This window comes from Gobio gobio (genome assembly GCF_949357685.1).
Source record: "Gobio gobio genome assembly, chromosome: 18".
NCBI lineage: Eukaryota > Metazoa > Chordata > Actinopteri > Cypriniformes > Gobionidae > Gobio > Gobio gobio.
The window spans coordinates 42,991,197-43,018,535 of record NC_137111.1 but is presented as its reverse complement, the minus strand read 5'-3'; the positions used below and the strand labels follow the sequence as shown (position 1 = coordinate 43,018,535).

At 40.1% G+C, this 27,339-nt stretch overlaps 1 protein-coding gene across 1 annotated transcript in view; it reads left to right on the top strand.

Annotated features, from left to right (window-relative positions):
• The window catches only part of LOC307142444 (uncharacterized protein), a 120,513-nt gene that overhangs the window by 60,436 nt on the left and 32,738 nt on the right, over nt 1-27,339 (top strand). The gene's annotated exons all lie outside the window — the stretch shown is intronic.

Genomic DNA, 27,339 nt, shown 5'->3' with positions numbered 1-27,339 from the left:
TGTAAATCCAGAGTGGCTCTGGGCATATCCAATAGTTTTAAACTTCAACAGAGTACCCGCCTTCAAGGAAGTAAACGCTTGTCAATGGAGAGTGGCCAGACTCTCTGTACAAATGAAATGTACGAGAGTCTGGCAATACCAGTCTAAGCAGAATGTGGGTTATGTGCAGATTGTGCAAATCTTAGGCTATTGAATGTAAAACATGTATTTTTCTTGCCCACATCCGTGGATTTTTGGAAAGTCTCCAAAGAGGCTTAAAAGATTAGTTCACTTTCAAATGAAAATTACCCCATGATTCACTCGCGCTCTAGACAATCCTAGGTGTGTATATGACTTTCTTCTTTCAGATGAACACAATCAGTTATATTAATAAATATCTTGATGTTTCCAAGCTTTATAAAGGCAGTGAATGGGGCCAACGAGTTTGAAGCTCAAAAAGGTGCCTCCTCCATTAATAAAGGCCTTCTGAAGCAGATTAACAGAGACAAAACCTATCTGGAACACAAACATGTCTACACAGAGAGAGAGAGAGAGAGAGAGAGAGAGCGAGCGAGAGAGAGCGAGAGAGAGCGAGAGAGAGAGAGAGAGAGAGAGAGAGAGAGAGAGAGAGAGAGAGAGAGAGAGAGAGAGAGAGAGAGCAATAGCATACACACAAAGACAGTTGATAAACAAAATCTCTCAGGGTCCTAACAAAAGTGAACTAATCCTTTAACAACTAGACTGGTTTGTATCCAGAGTGAAGCACGGGTGGGTCAGTGATGGTTTGGGTTGTAATATCATGGCATTCCCTACTGTGCTTGATGGGCTAAGGACTACCGAACCATTCTGGAGGACCATGTGCACCTAATGTTTCAAATATTGTACCCTGAAGGGGGTGCCGTGTATCAGCATGATAATGCACCAATACACACTTGGGCAAGACTTGTGACAGAATGGTTTGAACATGAAAGTGAAGTTGAACGTCTCCCACGGCCTGCACAGTCACCAGATCTAAATATTTTTTAGCCATTTCATTGTATTTTGGAGGAGCAAGTCAGAAAACGTTTTCCTCCACCAGCCTCACATAGTGACCTGGCCACTGTTCGGGAAGAGGAATGGCTCAAAAACCCTTCTGGCCACTGTGAAGGAGTTGTATCTGTCATTCTCAAGACAATTTGATGCTGTATTGGCAGTGTTGGGGTAGTTACTCAAAAAAAGTAATTAGTTACTAGTTCTGTAAATTGTAATGAGATTACTTAACTAGTTACTGCATTTGAAAAGTATCTTCACTACTTATTACTTTACTTTCCCGTTTCTTATTTTACCGTGTAGATACAAACATCATAGCCCTATCATCACTTAGTCTGTCCACATAGTGTTTATTGTATAAATGTATACAAAATGGCATGTAAAACCATGCAAAAGAACAATATCCCTGTCTGCACAAAGAAATATGCCTCACTGTATAATCCACAAACAACAGGATAAAGGAGATCATGGTGAGGTAATTTTAAAATGCGGTCAACACCCAAGTTTCAAAACATATGTTTTGGTAAACATGAGAAAAAAACTCTTCTCCTGAGAACAAAACTAGCTTTTTATTCATGGCAACAAAAAAAATTAATTGGTCAATGAAAAATATAAAAATAAAGGACACTTTATCCCATAAAATTAAAACAAAAATGCACTTAAGCCCATACAGAGGAAATAGAAAATGCAATTAATTATATAAACAGGAAATTTACGTCATCCCAAAAACAGTATTTTCCCCTTAGCTCACTCTCCTCTGCCTCCTGGAGATGTGGCAGCCAGAGGCGGTAAGTTAACATACCAAGTCACAAACTCGAACCAGGGACTCGAAAGTTCATTTGAGCTTTGATTCCATGTCGAAATAACACTTGTCCAGGTAATAGGAAAATGTTGTCAATGGTCGACAGGGGAAGCATGTCTTCTACAATGAACCCAACAACTAGCCTGTTCATTTCTTTTTGTGTTACCTGCTGCGCTCCAAGAGTTGAGAAAAGCTTAGTGGTCGACTGCTGAGTGACTCAAATGACCTTTGGATCAGGATCTTTCGCCACAGGTTTTGTATTGCCATGACTCACCTCAGGGTGACACCTCAGGTATTACTCACCTCAGGGTGAGGGAATCATAGAGTCATTTTCATTACTCAATGGCACAAAGCACAAAGTCAACGAGGGCAGAGGATGAGTGTTTGGGGCGGTCCTTATATCAGGGTCAGGTGCTTGGCAGGACCAATCACAGTCTTCGACAGATTAACAGAGGAAACACTCATCTGGAACACAAACATGTCTATACAGAGAGAGCATACACACAAAGACAGTTGATAAACAAAATCTCTCGGGGTCCTAACAAAAGTGAACTAATCCTTTAACAACCAGACTGTTTTGTATCCAGAGAAAGAAGAAAGTTTTTTTTAATTAATTTTTTTATGAGGTTAAGTGGTCACGGAAGAGCTGAGTTTTTAGTTGACTTTTGAATGTTGTCAATGATTCTGCATTTCGGATGTCAGTGGGAAGATCGTTCCACCAGCTGGGAACGTGAGAATGTTCTGGAAAGGGATTTTTTGCCTCTCTGTGATGTAGGGTGACCACCATCAAACAAACCAAATGTGGGACAATTACTAAGTTTGTGTGGGACAATGTGGGACATGTTACCGACACTAAAACATAACCTGAAACTGTTACACAATATCTATCTAACTTAATAAAAACATATGTATTCTGCCTTTCAGATGATAAAAATACTTTGTTCTTTAGTCCCTTCCAGAAAACACCATTACATCACAATGTAACATTGTACATGTCATTTAAATTCAACATCACTGAGCCCAAAGGCAGCAGGCAGCAGATCTGACCAAGTCCAATAATGAACAAATAAATTATAAAGCAACATGAAATTAGTTCATTGACAGTCTTATATATTATATTATATATTAAGAATATAACCAATTTACCGAATTATCCATTTGTACATGGAACGAATCCGCTCCACATTTTGATTGACAGCCGTCACAACCTATAGCGACCGTGTTTAGGCCTACTCCTTTCTTTTCAACCATTGGATAGGATTTTAAAAACGGCTGTTGTTGTATTTGTGAAAGGCGGGATGTTACGTCTGACGAAGCGCTGTTAAATATGTCTTGGTGAAAAACGATGCCGCAAAAAGAATAAATGAAACGCTTTCTTAAAAAGGCAAAAGAACGCATGCGTTATATGATAATAAATTAAAAACCAACAGACTGATGAAAATGCGGGACATTTTCTCAATATGCGGCGTGCGGAACAAGGGGTGAAAATGCTGTGCGGTACAACGCAAAGCGGGACGGGTGGTCACCCTACTGTGATGGTATGTATATGATGATATGTAGGAGTATCTCACCAAGGCCCCCTAGTTTGGTCACATAACTGCGTTTCTGGTCGCCAGCTTGTCGTGAAAAATAAGTCATTCCATCTTCCTAGGGTGCCAGTTGTTCATCTCACCAATACCGATCTGTAACAAAGAATACTAGCGCACATACATACACAGCTTCTTCCAGGTTGGAGCTGGTCGAGTTCTCGCTCCGACCAGAAACTTCCCCAAAACATACTGATAGCATGTTCTTTCTCTCAGTAAGAGGTACAGACATCCTTGGAACTGAACAATATTTACCATTATTTGTATAATTATATAACTACGTAAATCTTATAAGCTTCAAAAAGTCATTTAAAGGGTTACTTCAGCGATTAGCATTAAGCTTTGTATCAGTAGAAACCCGGTAGTACCGTAAAACTTCAAATAATAGCCCGGGCTTCTATTTACCCAAATCGCCGAACTGCACCGGCTTGTATTTGAAACAGGCGTCTATAAGAGACAGGCCTTTAATTTAGTGTGGATATGTTCAAGCGTGACGGTAGGAGGTTACCACATTATATTACGTTTTATTTATAATTAATTCGAATGTGTTTAACAAATCATTTAATGTAAGAAATGTCTTAGATTATTGGCAGCACAAAAAACGAAACGATGTGACAGCAATGGGCAGAAGTAGAACAATATAAGTTACCGCTAAAATCCATTGAGCGTATGAACTTGTTGCCCGAAACACATCAAGAAAGAATGAAGGCTGCCCTGTAAAACAACTGCAATCATGTGATAGGAAATTACTCTATTCATCACTATCATCATCCCCGCGATTCTCAATTACAAGTTCATGGGCGAATTCCTCCTCCACTTCTCCCTCTCCAGCCTCCGCTAACTCTGCCTGCCTTGCTCGCACTAACAGATCCCGCCCAGATGCGCACGGCTCTCCCTCTTTGAAACAATTCCATCAGAAGCTACTGTCAGGCCCATACCTGTCAAGTTTTGGATTTGAAAATAAGGGACATTTTTCGGCGCCCACCGCAAGCAGTCCCACCACCCCAACCAGGCTCCAGTATCCCTTACATTTTAAGACAGGTGTTATAGCCCAAATGAAAACACAAAAGGTTATATATGATGAGCATTTATTTAAAGGCTTATTTGCATATTTTCTGTTCATTAAACATTGCTTGTTACATTTTATTTTCATTCCACACATTCTTTTCATTTCATATTGCTTTTCTTTTACAGTTTTTCTTTTCATTTCACATAACTTTTCTTTACTCTTTTAGTGAGTTATTGTACAAATTTGTTGCAGACTTTGCATTCTTTAAGACTGTTTTGGAAGGAGTGTATTTGTGGGCTGGGCCAGAGTGGTTCATTTTACATGAGAGTAGACCACAAACAGTTCTGTTGTCTAATGTCATCCTATTCTCTGTAACAATCTTTCGTACCATAAATACCCTTTCTGAACTTGCATTGCTATGGGCAGGGCTCGACATGAACGCTTGTTGAGTGAAAAATTATTTTACTTGCCCAACGGACAAGTATCCTGAGTAAAATGTAAAAACAAAAAATAACTAGGGAATCACCAAAGTGCAATAATGATTCTCCATTCAGTTAGTGTAAGTGGCGATCGGTAGTGGATAATATAAAACGAACTGACATGGTTGTGCTGTTGAGGCTCGCGCAGCCTCTCGACGAGAAAATCGAAAACAAATGAGCGCCACTCATACAAAGAAACTCAGTTAACATACACGGTTAAAATGGTGTAGTTATTATATTTATAACATTATACAGTTAAGCAACATCACACTAACAAGAGTGTTGTTTTCCTGAATACCATCACTACTGGAAATGACACTGATTTCATATGCCAGTTCCATAAACAATTAATTAACATTAAGTCACTTACATTTTATAATTAAATCCGCTGTCCCATTGATCACGGTATTGACAATAGGTTTTTTTTGTTGTTGTTGTTGGCAGGAGTGCCTTAATCCGTCTCTATCGTTATGTCCATCATCCGTCTCTGTTTTGTTTTTTCCCCGCGTTGTCACTCGTCATCTGACCTCACACACTAACCTCGCGACAACTGACACCTATACTGTAGGCTACTGCAGATGGGAGTTATCGCGAGGCTAGTTACAGAGCTCAGATTGGAAATGTTTTAGTTTTTTTATTATTGTTTTTTAATAACGCAGGTTAAAATACGGGAGAGCTTCCGGTTTGAGCGATGACGGCGTAGGTCGCAAACTGGGAGAGCTCTGTCGAAATCCTTCCTAAATTCGACTATTATACACTTTATTATTACAATTAACTTGAGCAAGCCTGTGTGAAAGCGCATTTAAGATGGGGAAGCCGACCAAAAAGCAAAACCAACCCACAGAAGGCTCTTCAGAGGATAGCCACGATGCCGGAATGCAAGCTAATCAAAATGAGCCGCATGCTCCTAACAACGCGCCGCTAACCCTGGCAGACATGGAGAAACTCCTCAACTCAATGGAGGACCGAATTATAGCCAAATTGTCTGTTCAACTCTCTGCTGACCGTGCAACGATTGATAGGCACGACCAGACCATCCAACACATGGAAACGTCACTTAACGACATGGAATCCAGGCTACCTACCCTTGAAGCTACCTGCAGGACCCTGTCTAGAGAAAACGAGGTCCTCAAACTCAAGACGGACGATTTGGAAAATAGATCGAGGCGCAACAATATCCGTGTTACTGGCTTACCTGAAAAAGTTGAGGGATCGCACCCAACGACTTTCATGGAGGTATTCCTGGCTGAGATCTTTGGCGCAGAGGCTTTTTCTTCACCTCCATCCGTTGACAGAGCGCATAGAGTAGCCATCTCGCGCAGGAAACAGGATGACCCGCCGCGCCCGTTCATTGCACGGATCCACCGTTACCAGGACAAAGAGCGGAAACTTGCCAGAGAGTCTGGACCTCTCTCCTTTCGCGGCTCTGAGATACACATTTTCCCCGACTACAGCGCGGAAGTTTCCAAGAAAAGAGCAGCGTACTACACAGTGAAGTCGCAGCTGAGAAACGCTGGATTTGGATATCGGATGTTTTTTCCTGCCAAACTTCAAGTCACAGACAAAAACGGACAGAAATTAACTTTTTCCTCCCCTGAAGAAGTTTCAGCTTTTCTTCTAAACAACCGGTCAGGTATTCCTCCTACTCCCACAACTTCATGAGACATTATTCTTGACGCTGATACAACTAACGTTACTCCGAGTCAACAGCGGATGTCTTTTTGCGGGAGCGCTTTGTGTTTTCATCGCCCCGTGTTGTTCGAGTCTGAAGTCAGCTATTCTCCGTTTTAAACGTTAATCTACTGAGTTAGACACGCTTCCTTGCGGCCTTCCTCCGTTCTCGTTCGAGTGTGCCCCAGTACATGTGCGCTCGCGCACGGCGCGCATTCACGCAGGTGCAAACGCTAGCCCGGAGAGTGCTGGCGGATGGACATGATGATGGTTCCTGTTCGATACTCTACTCCTGTAATATTTCTTTCCATTTGCTATAGCTGCTCTGTCTATTACACATAAATATTCACTAATTTTGAGGGCTGCAGCAGTTGTTCCAATTTCTTTTTTTTGACACACAGTGTCTTTGCACAAGTAACATATTATAATATGTAATAGTCTTAATTGTTTTTGTTTCTTTTGTACAACAGAGTTCTAGTGTAAGTTTGGTGTTCTCTAAGCTGGTAGCTTTGAGTTCTTTTCGTGATCCCTGTCCCCATCCAGATGCCTTTTTCTCCGTGTTTTATTTATTTTTTTTAATTTTTTTTCTCCATTCCCTTCCTATGCCGCTGCATTCTATTTACACCCCCATAATTTAGTGAATGATGGCATCTAAAACTAATTACAACCAAAATCGGCCCATTCACTTTGTCTCTCTAAATACCAAGGGGATGAATACCGGGTTGAAAAGGCAAAAAATAACATCCTATCTACAACAATTAAAATACATAGACATAGCCTTTCTGCAGGAAACCCATCTTAAGAATGACCATGTAAATTATCTTAAAAGAGGCTGGGTTGGACAAGTGTTCCACTCCAAGTTCAACTTTAAGGCAAGAGGGACAGCAATCCTTGTGCATAAAGACATTCCTTTTCAAGCTGAAGAAGTGATTGCTGATAAAAATGGGAGATTTGTTATTGTAGCAGGTCGGCTTTTCACCAGTCTGGTCATTTTGATCAACGTGTATGCTCCAAACTATGATGATTACAACTTTTTTAATAAACTATTCTCCGCTATCCCCTGTGACAATAACTATAATTTAATAATAGGGGGAGACTTTAACTGTGTACTCAACACAGTGCTAGACAGATCATCAAACAAGGTCCTTCCCCTCACTAAATCTGCGAAAGTTATCAATGATTTTATGTCTCATAATGGTGTCTCGGACATCTGGAGATTTAAATTTAATAATCAAAAAGTATTCTCCTTCTTCTCTAATGTCCATCACACCTACACTCGCATCGACTACTTTCTTTTAGATGATAGACTACTGGGATGTGTTAGCTCTTGCTCCTATCATAGCATTACAATCTCAGATCATGGTGCGGTCTCATTCCACATAGCACTACCTAACGGTCTGAGGCCATCCCGCAACTGGAGGCTTAATCCCCTCCTCATTTCCGATGAACAATTTGTAAATCATGTTTCCTCCCAAATTAACTTTTTTATTGAAACTAACACCTCCCCAGAAGTTTCCCAGTCAACCTTTTGGGAAACTCTCAAGGCTTATCTACGTGGGCAAATAATTGAATATTCTTCCAGGTCAAAAAAGGCAAGAGACTCCAAATTTAAGGATATCTCGCGAGCTATTGCAGAGATTGATAATCAATATTCCTCCTCTCCAACCCCAGCACTTTTCAAAGAGAGACTCCGACTACAGACAGAATATGATTTACTTTCCACAGACAAAGCCACTTATTTACTCACTAAGGTGAGTTCAAAATTTTACGAATCAGGAGACAAGGCTGGCAGGATACTCGCCCAACAAGCTCGCCAAGCCCAATCATCTCGCCTTATTCCCAAGATTTATAGTCAAACAGGGGAGATTGTAACAGACTACCTGGAAATTAACAACAACTTCAAACAATACTACAGTAAACTATACAGCTCTGAATGTGATGGTAACCCCTCACAGCCCAATCAATTCCTTGATAACCTTCACCTTCCCTCTATTCAAACTGAACAAAAAACATCTCTGGAAGGTGAGATCTCCAAGACAGAGATTCTAAAAGCGATCAATTCTTTGAAAGGCAACAAGACACCTGGTCCTGATGGGTATTCTTCCGAATTTTACAAAAAATTTGCACCTATGTTATGCCCTCTGCTCCAAGCCATGTTCAATGAATCTCTGTCTTCTGGACGGCTCCCTCCTACTCTGCGACAAGCCGCTATAATTCTACTACCAAAAGGGGGAAAAGATCCTCTTCAGTGCTCCTCCTATCGCCCTATCTCTCTGCTGAATGTGGATTATAAAATTCTATCCAAGATTCTGGCGGCTAGATTGGAGACAGTTATCCCACAAATTATCGCAACAGACCAAACAGGCTTCATCTTAAATAGGCACTCCAGTTCAAATTTTAGAAGACTCTTTAATATTGTTTATTCTCCCTCATCCCGCTCCCTGGAAATGGTTATATCCCTTGACGCTGAAAAAGCGTTCGATCGGGTAGAATGGCAATATCTGTTTGCAACCTTAAGGAAATTCGGCTTTGGAGACTTCTTCATCTCCTGGATAAAACTCCTCTATTCCCACCCTACTGCCACAGTAATTTCTAATGGATAGCAATCAGAGTACTTCTCTCTAGGCAGAGGCACTCGTCAAGGCTGCAGTCTGTCTCCTTTACTCTTCGCCATTGCCATTGAGCCACTGGCCATTGCTCTTAGACAATCTGGGGATTTCCGGGGCATAGAACGTTGGGGCCTCACACACAAATTATCCCTTTATGCAGACGACATTCTTTTATATGTCTCAGACCCACTGAGCTCTGTTCCGTCCATTCTCAATATTCTGACTCAATTTGGAAACCTCTCGGGCTATAAAATAAATTTCGAAAAAAGCGAGATGTTTCCTCTTAATCAGGCAGCCACTTTAATACCGGCATCACATTTCCCATTTAGAATTGTCAATAAAGGCTTCAGATATCTCGGGGTAGAGATTACTCCTGCTTTCTCCTCCCTCTTTACTAAGAATTTTAACATCTTGTTTGAAAAATGTAAAAAAGACATGGCTAGATGGATGAATCTCCCGCTGTCCCTAGCAGGGCGAATTAACCTTATCAAAATGATTATGTTACCAAAATTTCTGTACCTCTTCCAAAATATTCCCATCCTGATTAAAAAATCATTCTTCAATTCATTGGAGAGTAATATATCCTCTTTTATCTGGAATGGTAAACCGCCCAGAATCAAAAGAAGCGCCCTCCAAAGACCTAAAAAGTTGGCTGGTCTAGCTCTACCCAATTTTATTTATTTTTATTGGGCTTGTAATATAAAGACAATGCTACATTGGTTGGGAGGGGAGAGCCCTATTGGGAATGAAGCCTGGCTACAGATGGAGTATGCCTCCAGCTCATTTGATCTAGGCGCCATACTTTGTGCCCCATCTCCCCCCCCTCGAAGCCAATTCTGTGCTAACCCGGTGGTCTGTCACTCTATTAGAATTTGGTCTCAATTCAGAAGACACTTTAAGTTGCAAACAATGTCGGTGCACTCTCCCATAAAGAATAATTATAATTTTCCCCCTTCTCTCACAGACTCTACCTTTGGAACTTGGGTTTCTAAGGGTATTAATTCTATCTCCAGTCTCTATGTTGATGGCAAGTTTGGATCATTCTCCCAACTCTCTCAACTATTTGATTTACCCACGTCCCACTTCTTTCGATTTCTCCAAATTAAACACTTTGTCCAGAAAAATATAACTTCCTTTCCAGACTATCCAGCGAGCAACACAGTCGACCATATTCTTTCGTTACCCCCTTCACGTAAAGGCCTAATCTCGACTCTCTATAACTGTATAAGCAATATCTCCCCACATTCTCTGAATGATATTAGGAGTCTGTGGGAGAATGATCTCGGAAAGGAACTTACAGATGATTATTGGAAGGCTGTGCTTGACTCAATATATGTTTCCTCCCCTTGTGCCAGGCACAACTTGATACAACTTAAAATAGTTTTAAGAGTACACTTAACTAAGACCAGGCTGGTGAAAATCTTTCCTAATGTCGACCCCTCATGCCCTCGCTGTAAAGGCCAACCAGCAGACTGTATACACATGTTCTGGTCATGCCCTAGACTTAACACGTTTTGGGCCAACATTTTTGGTGCCTACAATATTATGCTTCAAAAAAACATGACCCCCAACCCTGTAAGTGCCCTCTTTGGTTTTATCCCTGAAATTCACCCCATAAAATGTCCCCTTATAGCATTCACTTCCTTGATTGCCAGGCGTCTCATCCTGCTCTCATGGAAGGAACAAGCACCCCCTAGTTTCACAAGATGGATTAGAGATGTAATGCATTTTCTAAAACTTGAAAAGATCAGATATACCCTTAGAGGCTCTATCCAATCATTTAGGAAGGTCTGGTCCCCCTTTTTAGAGTACTACGAGAGCTTGCAAACTCCTTTAAATAAGGATGACTAAGATGTTATCATCAGAGTTAAGCGGCAGTTCCTCCCCCCTCCCCCCCCCCTTTTTTTTTATTTTTATTTATTTTTTTATTTATTTATTTATTTATTATTATTTTTATTTTATTCTTCTTCCTAATTTGATTTGATTTACTGTTTATTTCTTTAGTTATTTCTTTTTAAATGTCGATGTCTATATTTATTTAGATAGCTCATTTTCAGTATTATTATTAGTATAAGTTATGTATTCCACTCATTCCATTACTGGTCTGGTAATCACTTATTTTGTAAGGATATGCTATACTGTAAACGCTCTTTCTTCAATCCTATGGCTGCGTTCACACTGCAGGCTGAAACGACCCAATTCCGATTTTTTTGCCCTTATGCGACCTGTATCTGATCTTTTCATGACAGTCTGAACGACACAGATCCGATCTTTTCAAATGCGACCCAGGCCACTTGGGTATGTGGTCCAAATCCGATACATATCCGATCTTTTGAAATGCGTCTTCAGTCTGAACTGCCAGGTCACATGTATCCGACCCGCACGTCGTTGATACGCGACAAACGTCATCATTGTACGTTGAAGTAGGCGGGATTGAGAAGATAAACAACTATGGTGGACGATGCGGAGACCAGTCAGTGGAAGGGAAGCGAGATTTCGGAGTTAATTAATATTTGGGGGGACAGCTCTATTCAGGCCAAACTCGAGGGCTCTTATCGGAACCGGGCGGTTTTTGAAAACATTTCCAGCGAAATGGCCGAGCGTGGTTACAGACGATCCTGGCTCCAATGCCAGCGAAAAATAAAAAGCCTTTAAACAAAAACCTTGCTCTCCTCCTCTTTTTTAATTTTCTTCTTAACATGAGAAGGTTGTAATGGTGCTGGCTCCGTTGCGAAAATAACTTTAATAAAGCTAAACGAACTCCAATGCTGACACCCATATTTGGCTACTTCCGTAAACAACAAGTGACGTCGTTGACCGTTGAGTACTCTTCTGCGCATGCGGGTCACTTCTGGGTCATTTCACGTTCACACAGGAGATCACAAAAGGTCGCATTTAATTGGAAATGTGAACGGCCTTGCAAAAAAATCACATTTTTTCAAAAAATCGGAATTGAGCATTAAGCCCTGCAGTGTGAACGCAGCCTTAGTTGGACAAGATCTTCAATGGACAATCATTCTTGGGATAATCTGGATTTTAAGGGACTACTGGGATGGTTGGTTGGGTGGGTGGGGTGGGTTGGGTTGGTGGGGTATCTTTTATATTTGTTAACATTTGTATTATACAGCCATAAAATTTTTGTATGCTTACGATTCACTATGTGCTGTTGAAAATTCTACATTCAAGGAAAAATCCAATAAAAACTGTTAAACAGAAAATACGGGAGATTTACAGGAAAATACTAATACGGGAGGACGGCGGGAAAGAAGGGTAAAATACGGGACTTTCCCGGCCAAAACGGGATACTTGACAGGTATGAGTCAGGCCACATACCAAAGGATAACATCCCGAAGTTAATGAAATATATCTCCTCCTTCTCCCTCGCACACACAAACACACACGCACGTCTGCGCGCAAGAATTAAAGGAATTTTCAGCCGCTCCTGTTGTGGAAATAATTCTATTCGAAAAATGAGGAGGAAGGAATACAAATCCAAACCTTTGAAAATTCAAAGTATCAAACATGATTTTATTTCTTGCAAGAAATAGGCAGTTCACATACAGAGAATGTCTGTCATGAGAAGGGCAAAGTTAGCTCTCCTCGACATCATTATATACCTCTCACACATCATGGGTCGGTTACACCCAATCTTTGTTTGCCTTAAAAGGAAACATCTTTATTCAAGACCCCTTGTCTGTTGTAAATTCTAACGTGTCAGCACAATATCCACCTCTGCAGAAGTTCCTGTTTTTAAGCTACATCATTTTCACACATTCTGTCTATTCCTAGTCTAATTGCAGCTATGCACATACTTGTCACACTTAAAGTACGATATGTCATCTTGACCTCTTGCACTACCCAGCTTCCTTGCAACTGAGCACTCTATCACTCAGAACAATATGTTCCCGCCAGCTAGTTTCCATTTATCACCCAGAACAATGAGTTCCTGCACTTAACGTATGCATTTCTAAAAGCTTGGTTACATTTCTTTAATAATGATTAGTACAAATACATGTTCAATGTTAAATGTTCAATGTTAATGTTAACAAGTGATACACATCTAGGAGTAAAAGGTTAAGGTTCACATCTTAAGTAAAAACACCTCTAAGTAAAATGAACACTTCTAAGAGTTAAAACCACATCTAGAAGAAATAAAAACACATCTAATAGTAAAACACATCTAAATGTAAAATTTCCTTCACACTCCGTATCCAGCTTTTCCCACGCTTGAAATTTGACAACTGTCAGCTTAAATGTCAAATTATACTTTTCTCCATGGTGGTATTGAGAGAATTAAGAAAAACTGAAGACTGAAAGTTCGTTAACCTCTTTGTTATGTTGCCATAGTGATGAGTCGTTCATGAACGGTTCCGTCTGTCACGTGAAATCTAATCAAAACATAGAACAGACGATCTGACGGGTTTGAGAAGATCAAATACAGCCCGATACTAAAAAACAGACCCGGCGTCTATTTGAGACCGGCCTTTATTTACCCAAACCTGTCGTCGCACCAGGCGTTTAAAAGAGACAGGCGTCTATTTGGGACTCGGCTATTATTTGAAGTTTTACGGTATATACAAATGATCGTACTTTCTCCCCTCATGTCCCCCTGAGACGAGAGAATTTTTGAGACTACAGCCAGTAGAAGGAGCTAGTTCTGCATGTTATCAACCCGCCCACAGGGGTGGAATCTCACTCACAGAATGTAAATGCGCACAGCCGCTCGGCTCGGGCATTCATAACGGAGCAGTGTGGAGCAAAGTGAGTGTTTCAACTAGGGCTGTCAAAAGATTAATCGCATCCAAAATAAAAGTTTGTGTTTACATAATATATGTGTGTGTACTCTGTTAATTATTATTTATATATATAAATTTACACACATTCATGTATATATTTAAGAAATATTTGCATGTATATACTGTATATACATTTATATAATCTATAATATATATAAATATAAATGTTTTATATATAAAAATATTATTTTTTTCTTAAATATATACATGCTTGTGTGTGTATTTATATATAAATAATAATTAACAGAGTACACACACATATATTATGTAAACACAAACTTTTATTTTGGATGCGATTAATCGCGATTAATCTTTTGACAGCCCTAGTTTCAACTTTTCAATTAATTCCTATGAAAGTTTAGCTTCCATAGGCATGATCTGAAAACGCGCCAGACTGGACACGCGTCTTGAATGACTGCCGCGCTTACCTCAGCTCTGCTCAGCTCTTCACTCTCGTGATGAATGAAATCTGACTCCTGCTGCGTCTGTGTCGTGACTTTCGTTTGCCTCACTCACACTTTATTGAAAAGACACATTCAGAGTTTAATTGTAGTGTCTATTCACTAACTGAACGAAATTATTTTATTACTATGAAAATCAAAATGACGGTGGGGGCGGTGCTGCGGTGGGCAAGTGATAACCAATAGCCGTGGCTAGGGCAGCGAAGCAAGTGCATTCTGGGAGTTGTTGTCTTTCATCCACATGAGACAAAAATACGGTACATTTTCCGTCTTTTCTCAGTCTAGAAGGCACCAAATTCAAAAATAATTTCACATTTCTACTACATAAATGACCCAGTTTAAATACACATTCATCTTCCCAGCACTGAAGTACCCCTTTAAATCATTTCATATGGGATAAATAGTGATTAATACCCTGATCCTTTTACAGACTGTTAACATGGCGGCGGGTGTGGCGGTACATGCGAAAGGCTTGCCCTAAAACAAAATCTGAGAATTTTATTTATAAAGCAGGGAATGGGATAGTAATAGTGGAGGTAAGACTTCATTGTAAACGCCCACTGCTGTGATTGGCTGACATCTTTGCATTTGAAATGCGTATTACACGTGGAACTCCTCTCGAATACTTTTACTACGTTTTTTTACTATTACAGCCGTCGAGATGAACGTATCGTGAAAGTGTTGATTATAGCATTATTTTTATACCTTTTCCCATCACATGAAAAGCTGCAGTGAAGAGCATTGAGTACACAGACAGTCTGTTGATCGCGTAAATGCGGTGATCTCGTCATTGCAGCGCGTTTTCTCTCACAAAATGCTTTCACCACAACTAACAGCAAACACGACATCGACATGAATACAGTAAGAGCTTCGTTGTGCAGCATAACAGCGTCATTCATTATAACAGCAGTTTGGGCAAGTGTGCAGATACACTCGCGACGTGTGATTGACAGCTACGAACATTATAAAGAGAGTGTTCTTTGATCGCTAATCTAGCATCTAATCACAATTTAAATAACAGATTTGTTTCATGCTACTAAGAGAAACAATGTGAAGTTGATTGTTTAGTCACTGCACTGGCTTGATTCACTGATGCATAAACAGTATCAGAAATCACTGATCACAGATCAGGCATTAATGAACACTGTTACTCACTGTTTGTGGCGGTGCTGTTAAATCCATATCGTAAAAGTCTGTTTGTAAAGCCTGTGCTGACATTGCGACTGAATTAAATGTAAAAAATTCTCTGGGCGGGCAAAGCAGAGAAAGGGGAGGTAACCTTTCCCTGTATGATGACATCTAGGGAAGATTCCAGATCGGCTCATCTGAGCTTACATTTTCTCAAGGGCAGAGCAGGACACCCAGGGCTTGGTTTACGCCTATCTCCATTTCTAGCCACTTGGGGACCATATACAGGCTAGGGGAACTCGTATTAATGTTAAAACACCCCATCAATTCACCCCAGCATGCTGTGATATTAACTGTAAGGTATGGTATTGAGTTGTGTTCCTTTTATAATAATATTGTGGACTCTGTGGAGTTCATTCTTGACTCAAGCAGGCCTCGGTAAAAGACATACAAAACCAAGCCAGGCTGGAATGAATATGTTATGCTGAGGCTAGAATGGTTTTTAAAACTTGCTGCGTCAGGACAAATTGCCACAATGGGAAGAATGAGGTCTGAATCACTTGCAAGGAAACAGCAAAATAATAATCCAAATGATTTCTGGAATTAAATCAAAAGAATGAATAACACTAAATATCTGGCAATGAATATTGATGGTGTAAGTGGTTCAGAGGAAATTACTCAGTTGTGGCAAGAACATTATTACGAGCTGTTTAATTGTGTTAAAAGTAACTCCTTTGCTGTAGGCAACATTGATAATAATGAAGATGTGACTGTCTCCCCACAAGTAGTCTATGATGCGGTTATGATGTTAAAAGATAATTAAGCTGTCTCATCTGTTATGTTATTAAAGACAAAGCAGGCAAGATAAATAGCATGGATAATTTATGAGGGTTTTCAACATTAATATGAGTTCCCCTAGCCTGAATATTGTCCCCATGTGGATAGAAATGTTGATCGGTGTAAAACCGAGTTCTGGCTGTCAGAAAATGAGAGCCCAGACTAGCCAATCCTGACGTCTCCTGTTTTGACGTCAAAACAGGAACATTTACCTCCCTTTCCTCCACCCAGAGAATCTGGCACGCCCATGCAAGCGCACGAGAGATCATGGCTTGTGAACGAGTGAACGCTGGCCGTTTCTCAGTGTTTGGATGTACAAATGAAAACATAAGTCTTTTTTCAGTTCCTTCTGATCTGTGATCAGTGATTTCTTATGTGTAGCTAATTATTTATTATTCGTGCACACACTGCGGCTTCTCTCTCTCCTGACAGAACGTTGTTTTCGTGTTTTCTATCTTGCGAGTCAGTGTTTTTGTACGTCCTCGTCGCGTCTATCTGTTCTAAAATATGCATACAGTCGTTTCTGCTCAACATCAGCAGAGTCACATCTTTAGAGATAAACCTCACGCAGGGCGAAGCTCGGGCTGCACTGACCGGTCGGCCTTCAACATCCCCGACCCCCAGTACTGCATCTGGCCCACAGCGGAGGCGCCTTACGCGGCGCGAGATTAAGCAGACGGGGGGTAAGCGTGAGGGTCTCCGGGCTAGGCTAGCCAGCTATCCCCACAATAAACTGGATTACATTCGATTACTGCTGTTGTGTCTTTGTTTGCGCTGTGTACTCAATACTGACGCTTTTCATATGATTGGAACATATCTAAAAATAATGCTATAATCAACACCTACTCGTAACTCGTTCATCTCGACAGCTGTAATGGTACATTGCATGTGTTACAAAGTTGGTAGAATAATGATGAAGACGGACTCGGCATGACTGGGACTCGTGTTTATTCAGAACTCTCAGATACAAACAAAATAAACTTGCACTGACAGCTCTCTCATAACTCAGTAGTTACTATAAATAACTTTGTTAGCAATCACTCAGTTTCTGGTACATTAGTGATGTCCGGTTCGCAAACTAATCATTCTTTTGAACTGGTTCTTTTTAGTGAACCGAATTAGTTCACCAAATCGGACTGAATCGTTCTAAAGGGTTTGCGTCTCGAGTCAGCGCTGATCCATAATTTACTAAAGTTACTAACTTTCTGACATGAGTGACAGTCCCTCCGACTAGAAATAAACTAATAACCTGAAGTATATTCTAGTAACTACAACAGTTCACTGAACTGAGACATGCTGAGAACTGATGTGAAGTGAACTCAGGTCCATTCGTCTCTCTGGCAGCAGCTCGTGCCTGCTCGTGACTCGTAAAGATGTCAGCCAATCACAACAGTGGGCGTTTTTACTGAAGTCTCACAGCAGACACGCCTCTTGAAACAGGGCATTCAGCCAGAGGACAAACATCAGTATTGAAAAAATGCCTTTTATTTCTAAATTATGACATTTTATGATGTAAAAATCATACTAACAATATAAGTACACCTCAGGAAACATTATAAAATAATAGAAAAATGCTATGCCATGGGACCTTTAAAACTAAACATGGCACAGATATGTGTATGTTTGCTTTAAAGGGATAGTTCACCCAAAAATGAAAATTTCCTGATCATTTACTCACCCCCATCTCATTCAAGATGTTTATGTCTTTCTTTCTTCAGTAGAAAAGAAATTACGTTTGTCGAGGAAAACATTCCAGGATTTTTCTCCACATAATGGACTTTGATGGCAACAGGTTGAAGGTCCAAATCAATGCAGTTTCAAAGGAATGGCTTCAGAGGCTCTGCACGATCCCAGTCGAGGAATAGGGGCTATGCCAAACATTTATATACTTTTTAACCTAAATTGCTCATCTTGCGTTGCGCTCCGACACACATCAGATTGCGTAATCATTTTGGAAAGATCACGATAGATGTAGGCGGAAGTAGAGTCAGGTGTATCTTTTGAATGAGACATGACATGAGTGTGTACGTTCACTGAGCGGTGGGACTTCAGAAGACTTGGACAATGTCTTCTGAACATGAGTTAACACTTTTATACTGTTTTGGTCAGTTTTTGCAATAAATACCTGTGACTGTACTTTTATTCGCCTGTTAACGTTACATGTTTTATATTGTTTAGAGGTGTGGGTAGGTTTAGGGTAGAAGTGGAGTTAGTTGCTCCAAAATATAAATATAAAAGTAGCCTATAAATATTTATAAAATCACGCGCAAATGAGCCACTGTACTACTTATTGTGAAATTTATTTCTTTATATTTGCTATTAATATTCTCCACCCTGCAAAATCCTAATGTGTTTATTGAACTATGTGTGGACCTATGTAAAATACGGGAAACATCATTTTGCCTGTAAATATGGGACGATTCTTGTTTGGCTATCACCAGACCAAGCTCAATTTAAGATTGAACATTGGTCTGGGGAGTCTGCTATGTATTTTCTACTGCACAAGAGGCGTGATCAACGAGCATAATTCAAATGACTCTGTATGCAATCGATTAGTCCTTCAACCAATCAGACCACAAGAGGCATGATCAACGAGCATAATTCGAATGATTCTGTACGCAATTGACCTATCTGTAAGCCCCTCCCCTCGAACGGAGATGAGCCAATAGCAGTTGAGTATCAGTTGAGCTGGGACCGGAACTCTGACATCTTTAGGTTTCAGCGCCATAGAGATGCATTGGAAAATCCGAAGCTCTCATCGGTTTGATGGTGTTTATGCTACAAAAATGCTAAAACGTCGTGCCAGAGGTACTGTAACACTGATTCCAGGGATCCTGAGAGGATTTTCTGTTTGTCATACTCTCGTTAAGTTACGATTAAAGTCCCTGCTAACATACAAACCTACTAACTAACTGTTCTCACGTCATGTAACACTGTAGGTCAAAAACACGAAGGTCTACATTTCAGTGCCTCTCCATATTAAACTGGTTATATGTAAATTAATTTCATTTTAGATATGTTTAAGGTCTACATTATCTGTCCTACTAAGGAGGACTCCTATTTTGATGGGTATTATAGTCTCCGGGTAACGAAAGGAAGAGCACGCTCGGAGTTGTTTTGCAGATACAAAGTTTACCGGTTATTAACTGCACCCTCAAAAAGGCATACGGTCTGTGTATATGTTTGTTTACTGTTAGTTGTTGAGTGTTTTTGTGTAATTTGCTGTGTATGTTAATGGTAATGCAACGGAGAGAGAGAGAGTTGTGAATGAGACGTTAATGCGCTCTTCTTATGCTTTGTTTGTTCAGCTCTTACGATGATTTTTTGTACATTGTAAGATATAGCAACTCCGTTTGTTTGTCCAAGTTAGCAACAGTAACTAAGGGGGGCGGGGCTTACCGATAGGTCAATTGGATAGTCCTTCAACCAATCAGACCACAAGAGGCATGATCAACGAGCATAATTCGAATGATTCTGTACGCAATTGGATAGTCCTTCAACCAATCAGACCACAAGAGGCATGATCAACGAGCATAATTCGAATTATTCTGTACGCAATTGGATAGTCCTTCAACCATTCAGACCACAAGAAACGTGATAAACGAGCATAATTCAAATGACTCTGTACGCAATCGGATAGTCCTTCAACCATTCAGACCACAAGAGGTGTGATCAACGAGCATAATTCAAATGACTCTGTACGCAATTGGATAGTCCTTCACCAATCAGACCACAAGAAATATGATAAACGAGCATAATTCAAATGACTCTGTACGCAATCGGATAGTCCTTCAACCATTCAGAACACAAGAGGTGTGATCAACGAGCATAATTCAAATGACTCTGTACGCAATTGGATAGTCCTTCAACCAATCAGACCACAAGAGGTGTGATCAACGAGCATAATTCAAATGACTCTGTACGCAATCGGATAGTCCTTCAACCATTCAGACCACAAGAGGTGTGATCAACGAGCATAATTCAAATGACTCTGTACGCAATTGGATAGTCCTTCAACCAATCAGACCACAAGAGGTGTGATCAACGGGCATCGATCCATCCCTTCTCTATCCGTCATCGTATTAAACCCGCCAATAGTGCACCAGGTGGATAAGCCAGTCTGTGATTGGTTCCCGTAAAAGTGTAACAGACGCAGGATAAATTAATGTACAGGTTTCCAGACTGAGCTGCAGGGCGAAATCAAATCACCGGCAGATCAGGCTGGGTTTTCCCAGTCTAGGACGATTCCGTATTTCACGGGATGGGTGGCAACCCTAGGAACATTTGACAGGAAAAAAACAACTACAAAACAGACACATGAAGCCTGAAACTAATCTCTTATCTACAGCAATAACATCATTATTGGCAGATGGTGTGCTGATGGGAAGTTGGAAAATAAAGCTCACTGTTTTGGCCTGTAGCTCTGGGAAATGTTGCTGGTGTCAGGCTGTGATGCAAGTGTGTTCGGAGGAACTATAATTTGAAACGAAGTGACCTGATGTGACTAGGACTGGTCCAAATACCATTTTTGAGCTTCGAAGCATTCGGAGGGAGAGGGCTGAACATATTCTTCTCTCTAATAAAGTCAGGAATCTGGAGAAGCGGCACGTCTCACGCGGGCAGGGCTTATATGCTCCGAGAATGGACACTGCACTATTGATACAAAACACACAGGTCTGTTACGTCCCAGTGACAAGCTCCTATATTTCGCAGTAGATTAATTTATATCACATTCATAGATAACAACGGGTAATAGGTAGGGATGCACCGAATCCAGATTTTTGGGGTTCGGCCGAATACCTAATCCACTGGTTAAGATTCGGCCGAATCCGAATACCGAATCCTTCTCCCATCCTCAGTCCATTATCACAGTAAACACATTAACGAAGTAAACAATGTCCACAGCAGTGTAGGGATGCTATTGACCATTTAGGCGTTAACCGAAAGTAAGAACTTTGACCATTAATACTACCAGTTAAATGGTTTAAATGTTTTTAACACTTTTTTGTTTGTTTGTTTTTTGGTGCATGGTTAAGAAAAATATGCTGTATAGCGTTATTTGTTCACTCACGGAGCGCGTCGACATGTGCAACCACAAACCAGATATATCTCGCAAAATTCGGGACCATAATAGTACAGCAGTAGTACAAAAATACAGCAGTAATACAAACTCCTGACTGGTGGAAAGAAAATGAACAGCACTTCCCGAGGCTGGCCACTCTAGCGAGGCGTTATCTCTATATTCCCGGGACACCAGTGCATCTGAAGCCTTGTTTAAGGCTTCTAATTGTGTGGTTTTGGTCAAGTTTACTAAAGTAAACATTGTCGCGTATGTTCTTCTTCTGTTCGCCGCTGTTTCCTGATGGTTTATAGAAAAATTACCCCGAGTCGTCCTCTGTTGTTTCAAAGAACAGCACAACGGAGAGCGCAGGAGGTGCGCTTGCGCGCTGTCAGCCAAGGTTAGCGCGCTGCGGAGACAGAAGGATTGAGGGTGTTTCTGCTGCGGGTTTAACTGTCAACAGGCTGCGCTCCAGACTAACCCACATCACTTAGACATGTTACTTAAAAAACAAACAAACAAAAAACATACAAGGTGTGGATTGAGGTAGCCTAGGCCTTCTATTTTTATTTGACAAAAAAAACCAAAAACAATTCCGGTTCTTCAAAGCTTACGGATTCAGTGTATTTTTGTTTTGTCATCTTAATTTGGTAATTATTTAAGTGAAAAATATTTAGTGTAGGCCTATGTATTTTATTGTTTTTATTTATATTTTATCTGATCTATATGCGGCTGTTTGCACTGTAAAATAAAGTACATTTTGGCTGCTGTCTGTAGATTCCCTCATGCACAACTCCTATTCTCTCGGATGTTTCATAAATGTTTTAAACAGCGGCTGTTGTTTAGGGTCCTTGTCATCACGAGACAAATCAGCATTGCAAATTGAACATGTAGCTCGACTTGAATCGCCTTCTTTTGACTTAAAGTAGCTACTGCCACGTTTTCTGTTGATGAGTTCCATTTTCACTTTCAACAGCGGCGTCATTATGTTCGACCAGCGGAGCACGCATAGTGCAAGCCTAGGGTTCGGTGTAAAAAAATGTGGAGGTTCGGCAGAAACCGAACCCCGTCAAAAAGCCCAATATTCGGCCGAAACCGAGCCCGAATCCTGGATTCGGTGCATCCCTAGTAATAGGCTTGCTGTGATGGTCGGTGTTACCGGTGTTCAGGCATAACACTGGTTACATCACTTGCCCACCGCGGCACCGCCCCCACCGTCGTTTTGATATTTTATAGCAGTTGGAATTAAAAACGTGCAGCGTGAGCCGAACGAGAGTCAGATTTCATTCATCACGAGAGTGAGGAGCTGAATGACAAGATGATCGCAGAAGATTTGGTTTCAAATCGAAATGTAAAAGTGCCTATTTAATGGAGTTTGTCATTTGTACATTTTTGTTTTTGTGTTTTTCATTTAATAATAATAGGCTAATGAACCCAACATTTCAAGCAACCCACAGCCGAATTGGCACTAATTCAAAATTTTAACTAAAATGTTCATGGCCGCACTTTCATTCCTTCAAGGCTGCACAATGCGCACACACTGTAATGTGACGGTGAGGGAAAATGTTCTCACCGTCACATCCCTAACGGGTAAAAAGGCGAATACATTTTTATTGTATTATTCTATATTCCCCAATGTCAAACCAACGCAGCTTAACCCAAAATGCAAGCTTAGGCACGCTACTTATAAGCTCATGCAGTTGAGACAGAGAATAAGAAGCAAATATATTTATTGAGTATAACTAGGTTGGATTCCTATTCAACTGTTGGCTAGACTATAAGATAATTGTAAAAAATTGTATTTTATTGAGTAATAATTGAGTAATACAGTGGGCTGCCTTTTTTTTCTACTGTGGCGCCTGGGGAGCCATTGAGGGTCTTTGAGTCTTGCTCAAGGGCAGTGAGAGTGGAAGAGAGCGATGTTCATTCACTCCCCCCCACCTACATTTCCTGTTTGTGTGTCCGCTTTCTGAGAAAAGATGCTGTTCATCTTTGGCGGGACATATCTGTGGTGTGGCGATGTGTGTTGTAATAGTAGCACAACACTAAGGAGCCATGATAACACGCTCTCACATGCATATTTTTTTACCATTTTAGGAGGAGAAAAATGTGTGGCTTCATTTATACTTGCCCATTTTTGTTTGGAATGTGTCTTAAAAGCGTTTCAGAGGGAATTTACATCAGAGGGAATTTACACCAGCACCACATCCTCTAGTACCACTGTTTGAAGAATTCATCTTCCAGAATCTGGCAGTACGTTTTGAGAGTTCATTTTTAGTCCATCTCTGCAAAACGGACTTCAGGATGGACTAAAATGAACTCCCAAAACGTACTGCCAGATTCTGGAAGATGAATTCTTCAAACAGTGGTACTAGAGGATGTGGTGCTGGTCCTTCAAGAGTCACTCTCAACCTATCTGTCCATAAAGCCTATAAAAAAACCTTCTTCATGTATTTTACAACACTTCAGCTTGTGATTCTTATCTAGTGGGGGTCATTTTTTAGGATTCTTTACCTAACTGAAGTCTCTGAGATCCTGACACCTTGCACTTCTGGAGACTCCAGGTAGGTTGCAGCTCTGGAAAATGGTGGCGCTGGAGACTAAAGGGTTCCTGATGGTTTCACCCTTAATTCTTCACCTTAATTCTTAATTCTTTTGCCGTTAATATGTGTCTTTTCTTCACCACCTGTTTTTGTCAGATCGTGGCTGACCCAACGAGCATTTCACTGTCCAATGGTCATGCCTTAACTGCAATGTCTAGTATTGCATTAGTATTGCATCCTTCTCATGGGCATTTAATACTTTTTGACTTTTCAGTCTGAGTTAAATCTCTTTTTTGTCTCAATTTATCTGTAAAAGAAAACATGCCTAATAATTCTGCACATCTGAATATAAGGTGATTTTCATTTCCAGCCTTCATGAACAATTATATATCACTTATACATTATTAAATACTAAATCAATAGTAGTTATTAGGATTACTGTGGTTTGGAAATGGTCAAATGTGCCTGGAAAAAAAATATGATCAGAAAATCAACGTGCCTAATAATTCTGCACTCCCTGTATACATACATACATATATACATACATATATATATATATATATATATATATATATATATATATATATATATATATATATATATATATATATATATATATATATATATATATATATATATATATATATATATATATATATATATATATATATATATATATATATATATATATATATATATATAATGTGTGTGTGTGTGTGTGTGTGTGTGAGTGAGAGAGAGAGAACGGTAAAATAGGACAATTTGCGCTTGTAATTTCAAAGTGAAGGCTTAGAATAGACCCTATACTTAAAAGCGCTCCTTTTCGGACAACCAACCAATCACAGTCTTCAAAAGACTGTGTCATACATAGGAACGGGGTCAGCCCCGCCTCTTCACTAAGATAAAAGTTTTTGTATTTTCCTTGCTCAGAGTTGCTCTCAGATCGGTCCCGACTCCCGAATAGCTCTTAAGCTAAGACTCCTACGTAAAAGTTTTTAAGCTAAATTAGGAGTTTTCTGAGAGGACTCTTAGAATCTTTATGAATACGGGCCCTGGTCTTTCCACGACCGGATCAAGTGACCAAGTGTAAATATAAGGCCATTGTTGTGTGTGTCCTGGAAAACCCTACATTATGGGGATAAAATGTCCCTGCAAAGAATGCAATATCCGAAATCCATTTTTTTGGTCCCCTTGAGGAAAACAGCTAAGTGATGTTTTTTTGAAAATATAAAAATGCTGATTTTTTTCTGTGATGTTTTAAGGGTAAAGGACAGAATATCAAGTTCAAGTTCACTTTATTTATAACACATTTACTACAGCCACTAGGCTGACCAAAGTGCTTTACAGAACAGCCAGATAAAAAACAGGAACTGCAGAGCAACACAGCAATAAGTAGCTCATAGCAAAACTATGTTCAACCTTAAAATCGGGAATAGCACACAAACAGTGGCACAAACAGTGCCAGACTCAAAGATAAAATAGTAGAAATGGCAGAGCAGTAACAGACTCAATATAGAATGGAAAAACGGGAATGGCAAAGCAGTATCAGACTCAAAAGTGAAAAGAAAAATCAACCTAGGGATAGAGAGCAGAATGATAGAGAAAACAGGTTTTTAACAGAGACTTGAAGACAAACAGCCGTTCTAATCTCTAGAGATTAGAGGGTTTTCCAGAGTTGAGGCCCTGCCACTGCAAATGCACGATCCCCTCTACACTTGAGTCTAACACAAGGGAACAGCAGCAGAGCCTGGTCATTGGATCTTAGGCTTCTGGATGGAGTGCAGGCAAGGCAAGGCAAGGCGAGTTTTTACAAAAAAAAAAAATTATATATATATATATATATATATATATATATATAAACACTGTATATAGTATAAACTGAATCACTCCTATCTGGAGTGGAAGAAAATGGAGAGTCAGGTTTACGATTTTACTATTTATATTTGTCAGGTAACTGTGCATTTAAACAGTACCCTTGCAGACAAATCTTCTTGGAATCACCAGGGCTATACATATTTATCCGTCAGATTAGATCTAAACGGATCGTCCTCACACAGGGGGATTTTAGAATAAAATATTTGTCAGGTAACTGTGCGTTTAAACAGTACCCTTGCAGATAAATCTTCCTGGCCTAACCACCAAGGCTATACTATTCGTCAGAGCAGATCTAAATGGATCGTCCTCGCGCCAGAGGGATTTTGGTTTTATCGCTCTCCCGTCTCTCAACCTCTTCCACCCAGTCAGCCTTAACAAAACAAAAAAATAGGATGAGATGTAAGGATGAACAAGTCCAGAGAGATAGGCAGGAGCCAAGTTATGTAAAGATTTCACAACAAAGAGTAGAATTTTAAAATCTATTCTCTGTGGAACTGGCAGCTAGTGTAGAAATTTTAGAAAATCGTCGAAATGTGGTCAAGTCTAGCCGCAGCATTTTGGACTAACTGAAGACGGGCAATTTGAGAACTTGATATACCGCAATATAAGGAATTGCAGTAGTCTAGCCAAGACGTTATAAATACATGAACAGCCATTTCCAGAGTTTTCAGTGTGAGAAAGCCTTTGATTTTAGACAGTAAACGGAGTTGGTAGAAACTTGAACTGATTACGGATGAAATGTGTTTGTCAAAATGTAAATGCTGGTCAACTAGAACACCTAGGTTCTGCGCTCCTGGGGATTTAAAAGCCGATAGACTCTTTAAATAGGGGCTTATACACTGAGAATTTTCACTAGGGCCAAATACAATGGCCTCAGTCTTGTCTTCATTTAGAAAGAGTAAGTTTTGGGCTAGCCATGCTTTTACCTCCTCTAAGCATAGTAGAGGAGAATTTATCGCCACAGGGTTGTTTCTCTTAATAGGAATTATAGAAATATACAGTTTGTACAGATTAAAAATCATTATGTCAATGGAAAGTGTTCCTTTAAGAGACGGTGGGTGGGTTCTGGAGAGTAGAATCAGTCCTTCATTGTCTGATGGATTAGGTTTGGATCTCCATTGCACATTCTTTTCCCCTTAGAACAATTTTGAATAAGTTTCCCCCTAGTTTAAAACATTTTGTGTTCTATATATATAAACACAGTCTACTCACCTACATTCTCTAACAGTTTTTAATTTTTCCTCCTCACTCTTGGCTGGTTCCTACCACAGCCAGAGAAGTTCATTGTTCGGGCCAAAATACTGCTGTCAAATGGTGCTATGTAGGACCATAGGACCACCCCATTCTCCTCCCTTGTGTTTGAAAGCTCTTAAACAAACAAGCTGATTTGTTTCAGTAAACACAGAATAATAATCACTTGAATAGCAGATTATACAATCCTCCCATAGGCATCCAGTCATTGCAAGGGAAGAGTTG